This window comes from Mesoplodon densirostris, chromosome 15 (genome assembly GCF_025265405.1).
Source record: "Mesoplodon densirostris isolate mMesDen1 chromosome 15, mMesDen1 primary haplotype, whole genome shotgun sequence".
Lineage (NCBI taxonomy): Eukaryota > Metazoa > Chordata > Mammalia > Artiodactyla > Ziphiidae > Mesoplodon > Mesoplodon densirostris.
The window spans coordinates 17,659,045-17,669,373 of record NC_082675.1 but is presented as its reverse complement, the minus strand read 5'-3'; positions in this window follow the sequence as shown (position 1 = coordinate 17,669,373).

Genomic DNA, 10,329 nt, shown 5'->3' with positions numbered 1-10,329 from the left:
GACAGACCCCCTTCTAGGCACCAGAGGGTAGGGAGAGCCTAGATTTTAGAGTCTTCCAGGCCTGGGTTCTAACCCCAGCTCTGCTATTTATGTGCAGAATGACCTTGAGAAAGTGACTTTAGCTACCTGAGCCTCAGTTTCCTCATGTGTAAAATGGGTACAATAGTAGTAGCTTTTTCATACGTTTGCAGGAAGAAGTAAATGAGATCAGGCATGTCCAGTGTCAACCCTGGGATTAAACTGGGGGCTGTCAATGATTATAATCAAAGGAGTAAGTAAGGGTTAGGAGCACAGTTGCTGAAATCAGATATACCCGGTTCCCATCTTGGCCCTGGTTAATCAGCAGCTGTGTGATCCTGGGCGAATCACTTCCTCTCTCTGGGCCTCAGCTTCCCCACCTGTAAAACCAGGGTAACCACACCTCCTCCTAAAGCTCTTGGGAAATGTCAGTGCCCTCAGGAATTTGAAGCACCCACTTGATGCCAGCACTTAGTAGGACTTCAGGAGACATTAGTTCCTATCCACCTGCCAGGTGGGAAAGGGAGACCCCTAGTGGCTGCCACATGAGTCTGGGCTTAGTGATGCAGGAATAGAGGTATGTGGAGGCAGAGAGGGTGTCCACTGGGGTGCAGGCATTGAGGGGGAAGATTAGACTTCCCCCGGCCCAGTCCTGTTCACCTCAATGGGGACCCAGGGTCAGGGGAAGAGGAGGCATTGGGCACGTGCTTCTGCTGTCAACACCCTCTTTATTACTGCACCCGTCCCAGGGCCCCACGGGGGCAGGACTGCCCCTGCCTTGGGGGGGGGCAGAGGAGGCAGCCGCTCAAACCCCCGCCATGCCTGCACCCTCTGCCCTAAGAAATCTCAACTCAGATGCATCCAGGGTTTCTGGGGACTCCACAACAGGGGGTCTGGAGTCAGCCAGCCCCAGGTTCAAATCCCCCCTCAGTCACTCACACACTGCTCGTAGCCTTGACAAGACACACAGAGATCAATATGAATTATGGTGAAGTAGTAATTTTGAACTAAACCCCCATCATCATCGTGATTATGTGGCTCTGATGGGCCCAAGTGCTTCATACACACACTCTCATCCGGTCCTCACTGCAACCTTAGACCAGCAGTTCTCAGCCGGGGGTCCTTCTGCTCCCCAGGGACCCTCGGCAATATCTGAAGACATGTTTGGTTGTCAAACTGTGCAGAGGAGAGAGGGCTACTGGCATCTAGTGGGTCAAGGCCAGGAATAGTGTCAGACGTCCTACAATGCACAGGACAGTCCCCACCACAGGAACGACCCAGCCCAAAAAGTCAATAGTGCTGAGGTTGAGAAATCCTGCCCTGGAGGTAGGTACTGCTATAATTCCCCTTTCACAGATAAGGAAACTGAGGCTCAGAGAGGTTAAGCGACTTGCCTGAGGCCACCCAGCAGGTTAGCGACAGAACCAGGATTCAAATCCTGGCAGTTGGCTGTGGAGCCTGGGCTACCCTAACCCCTCAGTTGAAGGCATGGCCTGGGAGCCAGGCGCCACACCAGACCCTTAGAATATCTTGTTCAAGATGCACAACAGCCCCGGGAGTTAAGGGTTATTACTATCAGCTCATGCTAATCTCTCTGAGCCTTGGTTTCCCTACTATAAAATGAGGGTTGCAAAACAGCTTCTATCCCATAGGGCTGCTGTAATGGGCAAGTCAGGTGTCTCTTGGGCACCTAATAAGCACTTAACAAACAAATACTTTAATCATCATCGCCATTATGATACGGTCCCAGTTTCCTCCTCGCCACCCCACCTGCCGGGCACACACATGTGGTAGTGCTACAGCCTGGCAGTCACGGCCCAGGTTAACATTCACCAAGCCCTCCCAGCCGCTCCCTTGGTTAATCGGCCAGAGCCTGGTGAGCAAAGCTGGGCTACTGCTCCCATTTTACAGCTGAGGAAACTGACTCTGAGATGCCACACAGAGAGTGAATGGCCTTGAAGAAGGCCTCTGGACTCCGTAACTTGGACTCCTTCCACATCACACAACTCAAGTGTGTACAGACACCACTATGCACATCCACACACATATATGCGTGTACCCATGTGCGTGCGTGCACACACACACATACACACACAGCCTGCTCTGTGGCCATCCCCTCCCCAAACACTGCCCTGTTCTCTGTGGTTGGGGATAGAGTTCACTCCCTGTTCTAATTTGCCCTGTAGGCTGTTATTACACATTCCAAACCCAGGCCAGATTTAGAGGGAAGGAGGGGTACAGGGCAGGAGAGAGGCTGAGAGTCCTCCTTCATCTCCTCCGTGTGTAAATATCGTGTGTGTTTCTTCCTGTCTCTCCCCATGTGATCGGGCACATGCCACGTGCCTGCTGTGAGCCCCTGGGAGTGCCTTTGCAGCAGGTAGCACCCAGATGGCAGCAGGAGCATGTCTGGGGCTCAGCGAAGGACATTTATGCAGAGCGTGGACATCCCCACACACTGTGTGACCGCTGCGTTCATTTAACGCAGCAGATTTCAAATGTTTTTGTTTTAAGCATCAAAGAGCAGGACTGGAGGGCTTCCCTGGTGGTTCAGTGGTTGAGAGTCCGCCTGCCGATGCAGGGGACACGGGTTCATGCCCCGGTCCGGGAAGATCCCACATGCCGCGGAGCGGCTGGACCCGTGAGCCATGGCCGCTGAGCCTGCGCGTCCGGAGCCTGTGCTCCGCAACGGGAGAGGCCACAGCAGTGAGAGGCCCGCGTACCGCAAAAAAAAAAAAAAAAAAAAAGAGCAGGACTGGAAACCATTCACCTATGTATTTACTCAACAAATGTTTACTGAGCACCTATTGTGTGCCAGGTCTTGGGGACACAGACGTGAGCAAGACAAAGAACTCCTGCCCTGCTGGGGCTGACCTGGTGGGAAAACAGAAGAAACAGCTAGACAAAGCAAGAAGCTGAGGCCTGTCTGGTGGCAAGCGCTGGTTAGACCAGAAGGGCTCGGGAGTGGCCGAGTTCAGGGGTGCAGGGGTCCTGGGCGGGGTGAGGAGATACAGTGCTGAGCCAGGGTCCCCAAGCCTTCCTCTCTGCCTGGGTCAGACTCCAGGCTCTCCAGAAACATGGCTGAAGGTCATGCCTTCTGCTCTGATGGCCCTGTGGACTCAGTCAGAGCAGCCAAACCCACAATCCCTCCCCCCTAAGGAGGGGGCACCTGGTAGGAGCTAAAGGGGCATGGAAAGATGTCAGACAGATCAGGGGGTTGGCTCCCAGACCCACCGCTCATCAGCTGGATGAGCTTGAGAGAGTTACTTAGCCTCTCCGAGGCTCGCTTGCCTCACCTTTCCTTGAGGAACTTAACTGGGTCATCGTGAGAATTATATGAATTGAGTCAAGCACCTGGCACAGGCTAAGCCCTCAGTAAACAGCAAACCGCAAGACTACGTGAATGGCAGGTGCCTTCTGAGAATCCCGGACTCAGCAGGGGTCGGGTGGAAGGCTCTTGCTCCATCCCCCTGTCCCCACGCAGAGGGTAGAAGAAGGGACCCATCCTCACTGTTACCCCGTGGCTTTGCCTGATCTCATGGAAACCCTGGCACGTAATGTCAAATCCCATCCTCCTGATTACGTGACCTCCTGATTACGTGACCATTTAAGGAAAGCTGCTTAAATCTGGGGGCAAGTTTAGGCATGCAGGGGCTGCTCCACCCCAGGGGGAGGAATTCCAGGGAGCTGGGATCAGTGCACTCCATCTGCTGAGTGCCACCTGCTTGCAGGGCAAACAGCAGCGGAAGCTCAGGGAATTCACAGTCTAGGAGGGAAGGCAGATGGCTTTCCCCCTCCAGGCCTTCGCCTGGGCTGTCCCCTCTGCCTGGGATGCGCTTCCTCCACTAACCCTTTCTTTGAGTGTCATCTCAACCAGCACTTCCTCTGAAAAGTCCTCCTGGCCCCCCCAGTCTAAACCGGCTCCCTTGTGTTCACCCTTAGAGCAAATTGTGCCTCTCTTTATAGCGCTTCTCATGATTAGACTTTGACCTTTACTTATATCATTCTTTTATTCATCTTCTCTCTTCTCCTCTAGAGTTTTGAGTTCCATGAAGGAGGGACTATTTTGTGTCTGTTCTCTCCCCAGCATTCAGCATCGTGCCGAGGCATCAGTAAATTCTTACGCTGCAAGGCAAGGTCCTCTGAAGTTCTGGAAGGAGGAAGGCGGGAGGAAGCAGCACTAAACCTGACGGGCACAGGGAGAGGCTGCAAGGAGGAGGGCTTGACAAATGGAATGGGATACAAGAGCAGAGGAGACAGCAAGGTCAAGGGTACGGAGCTGGGAAAGAGCAGGGGGCACTGAGGAACGGTGCAGCCTGAGGCATCAGAGAAGGTAGGTAGGAAGGAAGAAAAGATGGGTGAGTGGGTGGGCGGATGGGGAGGTGGGGAGGAGGATGAGGATGGATCCCAAGGTTTGCTGGTGCTGAGAGAGAAAACACCCGCTCCGTCCAACCCCCCACCTTCCAGGTGAGGAAACTGAGGCTCAGAGAGGTGGAGTCGCTCTTACAGGGTTGCCCAGCTCCTTAGAGGCAGAAGCAGGTCTAGGATCCACGTGGCCCCAGGACCTATGCCTTCAGTGGATACTTTACAAGGACCAGGAGACTCGAGAAGAAAAGGGTGGAAGATGGGGGTGGAAGAAGATGGGGGTGGAAGAAGACTCGTTCAGGGTGAGTGGTGGGGACCAGGGGCCCCAGAGGCAAACTGCCCACTCACCAGTTGTGTGACCCTGGGCAAGTCACTGGCCTTTCTGTGCCTGTTTTCTCACCTGTAAATGGTGATGATCATAGCACCTATCTCCGGATTGTTGAGAGGGTTAAATAAGATAGCACCCAGCAGAGAGCACACACCCAGTAAACGATGGCTGTTGTCAGCATCATCAGTATCATTACATCATCATTATTAGAAGATGGATGAACAGACAGACCGAGGACCAAGGAAGGTATGATAGCTAGGGACAGTGGAGTGGCTGGGCCCAGAGCCTGGGACTCTGGCAGCCACCTCAGAGCAGCTGCCACTGGGAGCTCAGCCCCTGGGCCAGGCAAAACCCACTGCCTGCCAAGCTGCCCGAGGCTCCCTGGGCCCTGGCGGGCGGCAGCAACAGGGGGCATCACGCCATGCCGGGCACCTTCCCCAGACAGCCTGTATTTACCTAGCAGGTCTCGGCCCAGCCCGCTTCCTGTTTGCCGCACAGTGGCTGCCTGACCAGGGCTGACAGAGCCCCAGTGTCCTGTTGGGTCCCCCCACCCAGGAGGGTGCCCAGGCGGGGCAGGGCTGGGGTGACTCACTGGGCCCCAGAGAGGGCAAGGCCAATGTGACCACAGCAGTTACTTGGTCATTCGGCAAGTCCTTGGCCAGAGGGATTCCAACAGTGCACACAAATACCCCTCTGAGCTCTCACGGGCACGCATTTGCTTCCAAGGTCCCCGGCCCCAGGGTGGGAGCCACCAGGAGGCAGTGTGGCTGAATGGTTTAAGAGCACACGCTGAACAACACAGAAGGCCACATGTGATAGGATTCCATTTACATGAAATGTCCAGAATAGGCACATCCATAGAAACAGAAAGCAGATTAGTGGTTGCCAGGGGCTGGGGGGAGTGGGGGGGGACAGTGACTGCTAATGGGTACAGGGTTCATTTTGGGGGTGATGAAAAGGCACTGAAACTAGACAGTGGTGATGTCTGTATAACTCTGAACACTCTACAAAGCCACTAAGTTGTACACGTTGAAAGGGTGAGATGCATGTGAATTACATCTCAATAACACTTCCCAGCTTGGTGACCTCAGACAAGTCACTTCCCCTCCCGGAGCTTCAGTTTCCTCGGTGCAACAAGGGAACGTCGTGAGGTTGGACGCTCATAAAGGGTCCAGCACAGGGGCTGGCACACAGCAGGGGCTCAAGGACATGAAGTCCCTGTCCCAGGAGGCTCCGGCTCCTTCTTCCCTTGCCTCGCCCCCTCCCATCAGAGCACAGCCTTGGATTCCACCCTCTAACTCAGCCCTGCTCAGAGCGTGATGCTACCCAGATCCAGCTAGGAAGACAGAGGCCCCTTCTCCCTAGCCCAGCCCCTCTCCTGGAGGACAGTCACAGCCACAGAGAGCCCCCCCAGAGAGGATTCTGTGGCCTCAGAAACTACCCAACTTATGTCCTCTTCCCCACCTGCCACTTCCTGGTAGGGCGACCAGGAGCAAGTCATTTCTCTCTGGGCCTCAGTTTCCTCATCTGTACAATGGGGGAAACAATTACTGCCACCTGGGAGGGGTGAACCCATATTTGTTTTATAGTTATCAGTTGGACTCCACATTCACGCTTTGAATTAAAAAATAAAATGATAGCTCTTACACCAAAAGGCTGTTGTGAGGATTGAATGATAATGGAAGATAATTGATTGAGTTGATAATTCAAGAGTTTAAGACAGCGCCTGGTGCATAGTAAATGTTAACGAAAGGCAGCTGCCTTTTCATTGTTAATATTCCCTCAATTTACAGCTGGGAAGACGTGACCCAGGACTTGTGACTCTAGGCGAAGACCCGGTCTTCTGAAAGAGTTTTCTCCCCTCCTCATTTCCATCTCTCTTCCATCACGGCCCCATTTCCTAGCTGGGAGACTGAGGCCCAGAGGAGACAGGATACCCACCCACCCATACCTACACACACCCCTCCACCTCATAGCCACGTGCAAAAGTCCCGAGGTGACCAAGTCAGAGAAGAGAGCAGACACCCGTGGAATGAATGGGTCGGGCAGGAGCTGGGAAGGGAGCCCCAGGGAGCAGAAAACCAGTTTGAGATCCTCTCTCTGCCCCAGCTGGCCTCACCACCAGCCTATGCCAACAGTAGGCTGCGTCTCTGGCTAACTGCTTGGAATTATGGCTGAGAGTAAGGCCTGAAATCTCACATTAGCAGTGCCTACCCTCCCATTGGTACATGTCACACAGCATCTTCTATCTCTTTTAATCCAAAAAATAACTCTAGAAGTTAGATATCATCGTCTCCATTGTCAGATGAATAAACCACGTCTGGGGAGAATGGAGGGGAGGGGCTGACATTTATCCAACACCCATCATGTGCTGAGCACTCTCGCGTTTACTTCTCATCCCCATTTCACAGATGAGCAAACTGAGGCTCGGCGAGACCAAGAGACCCAGCCGAGGTCACAACTCAACAGGAAGGGAATGTGGCTAGGATTCCAACCACCTGCTTTTAAGCCCATTTGAGTTCATCCCTTCAGGGTCTATGAAGCCCTCTCCCTGGGGTCATCCTTCTAAATGCCACGCCCCTTGGAAGTCACTGGGAAAGCCGGCTGGGCACAAAAAGACTTGGAGTTTCGATCGTGGCTTTGCCACTTAGTAGATGTGTGAGCCCAGGCAGATTATGTCAGCTCTCTGAGCCTCAGTTTCCTCATTTCTAAAAGCGGACTAATCACAGCACCCACTGCCGGGTTGCATGGTCATTGTGGGTGTCAGAGCCTCATAAAGTGCAGCCCCCAGTGATGGGACCGCGGACACAAGCTCCAGGAGGGCAGGCACCTCTTCTGTTCCAGTCACCACTGAGTCCCCAGTGCCTAGGACAGGGCCTGGCACATAGTATCTATCCACGATATAGTTGCTGAATGAATGAACAAACGAATGAACGAACGCAGGTATATAAGAAAGGAATCACAAACAGCTAAGTCATTCTCCTCAGGGAAGACAGATCTCCACAGCTGAACCTCTACCCAGCTAGCTAACTTCCTCCCTCCCATCCTTTAACATAATTTATTGAGCACCTACTGCGTGCTGGGCTCTCTGACCTATGATGTTCCATGTCCCCCCATGAGGGCGGCAGCTATCATGAGTCCACTTTGCAGATGAGGAAACTGAGGCTCAGAGAGGCCAGGACACTTGCCCAAACCCAAGTCTGAATCTGAGCAGGCAGGTTCTCCTGATGCCCCCGCCTTGCTGATTCATCTGTTCAATCACTCATTCCTTCCTTCCTTTACCATTTACTCTGTCCACAGGTATTCCTCAGCCCCTCCTCTCTGCCAAGGGACACAGGGACAGGAGTGAATCAGGCAAACCAGTCCCTGTCTGAGGTCAGTTGGCCCCTTGCCCACCGGGGTCCCCCCTGAGCCTGTGGAGCCCACTGGGGACACACGTTGGAAGTAGCCCCCCCCCCATATATACCCCTGACGAGCTGTCCCAGAAGGTGGTCAGCCCTCCAGGTCATCCGGGTGGAAGCCAGGCCACTCCACCCTCAGGGAAAAACAGACGTCCAGTGAGACTGAGGACGCTTTGTGCGGCGGCAGGCAAGGGCGGGGGCAGGAGGGGTGGCCGTTACTCACCACCCGAAGAAAAATAAGTGTGTTCCCGTTTGGTCAATGGCCCTCCTGTCTGCCCCGCCACACCACCACCTCCTTCCGTAGCCTTTCCCACCCTCTGACCTCACCTGGAGCAGACCTGTGGGGGCCTCCTATGCCCCTGGCGTGCTGCCTGTGACCATCCCTCACAATTGAGGAAACATGCTCAGAGACGTGGGGTGACTTGCTTGAGGTCACACAGCCTGCAGTGGGCAGAAAGGGGAAGCCGATGACCAGGAAGGGGCTCAGAGGTGGGAAGGAAGTCAGAGTCACAGTGAAAGTGAGGGCCTGGCCTCCCTTCCTCATTCCTGCTCGGCCAGTGTGACAGCTCAGGGAGACCCAAGGGCACCCAAGGCAGGGGGAGTCCAGGCCGGGGCAGCAGTGGAAGCCAGAATAACCCAAATCTCCCCAACTGGCAGAGCTCTGACCTCCAGCAAATCCCAGGTGGCAGCCCCAGGAACACCGCAGCAAGTGGCCAAGCTGGGATGTGAACAGAGGTGGGTCAGACTCCAAGAGGGGAGAGTCCAGTGGCCTTCCAGGAAGGAAGCTGAGCCACCCACTGGGTTTTCAGGGACCCAAGGCGTCCAGAGTCACTGGGATCTGGCTTTCAGGTCCAGCTCTTCCATAAGCCAGCGGGGCATCCCTAGGCAAATTACTTCTCTCTCTGAGCCTCTCTGAGCAAATTACTTCTTTCCTCTGCTGTAAAATGGGACTCAGTATTCCTGCCTTGCCCACCGCCAGTGCGGGTGATGCCGTGACACCATCAAGGTGACTGTCAGGCAATAGACACTGGTTACACATTGAACAGTCCGTGTTGCTCTGGAGACTGTCCACAACCACCCCACGAAGCAGGCACTAACATTATCCCATTTTACAGATGAGGAAACTGAGGCCCAAGAAGTAAGGGAACTTACTGAGAGCTGGGATCTGAACCAGGTAGCCAGGCTCTGGCCCTGTTTTTAAGCATTACATTAGGAAAGCAGGAAACTCTGACGGTCCTGGCGCTCAGTCAATGCCCGTAAATAGTTTGTAGCTGAAAAGGCAGCTTGCCCAAATGCAAGTCTAGCTCTGCCCCTGCTACCTTCCACCTGCTTTCCTGGCACAGAGGGGTTCCCAGAGAGATGAGCTGGAGGAAAATGCACCCTGGCACAGGCTGGGGGACAGGATGAGGAAGAAGATAATGCTCAGAGCCCCATCTGTGTGCCTTGGACTGTCCTTGCAAAGAGGGGGTTGACAGCCTCATTTGACAGATGAGGAAACTAAGGCTCAGAAAGATGAGGTGACTTGCCCGAGCTGCCCTGGTGAGAAGGCAGCAGGCCTTGGATTTAAACCCAGGCGTGTCTGAACAATTCAGGTTCTTATCTCTAAACTGCACACTATCTTCCCATGGCCCCAGATCCAGACAAATGGGGACAGGCCACTTTAGGAAGTTAAGGGCATGGATTTTTAGAATCAGATAAATGGAGTTCAGATCCCAGCTCCGGCCCTTCCCAGCTGGGCAAGTGACTTCACCACCTTGACCTCAGTTCCTCCCTCTCAAAAATGGGTATAATCCTAGCTTTGTATCCAAATGTACTGAGTGTTGGGCTCAGTGCCTGGCACACAGTAAGTGCTCAATAAATGTTCGCAACCATCGTAATGACCACTAATGCAGCCCACGCTTGGCTAAAGCCAGAAAGAACCTTGCACCCAGAGTTCAGAGCGGCAGCTGCGGGGCCCAGGACCATAAGCATCTCAAGAGATCTGAATTAATCTTTAACAGGTGAATTCTGCCCCAACTTGGTGACACAGAGCATTCCAGAGGGCTTGCTAGCATGAAATGTGCCCTTGGCTCCCCAGATCGTGTGTGTGACAAGAAGAGGAGCTAGTGCCTGGGTCCCCATGAATTGGGGAGGGGCCTGGAGTGTCTTTCCCGGAGTCAAATGGGAGAAACTGAGGCAGACAGCAGGCCGCGGGCCTGGGAGGGGTAGAGTCGCCTGCTC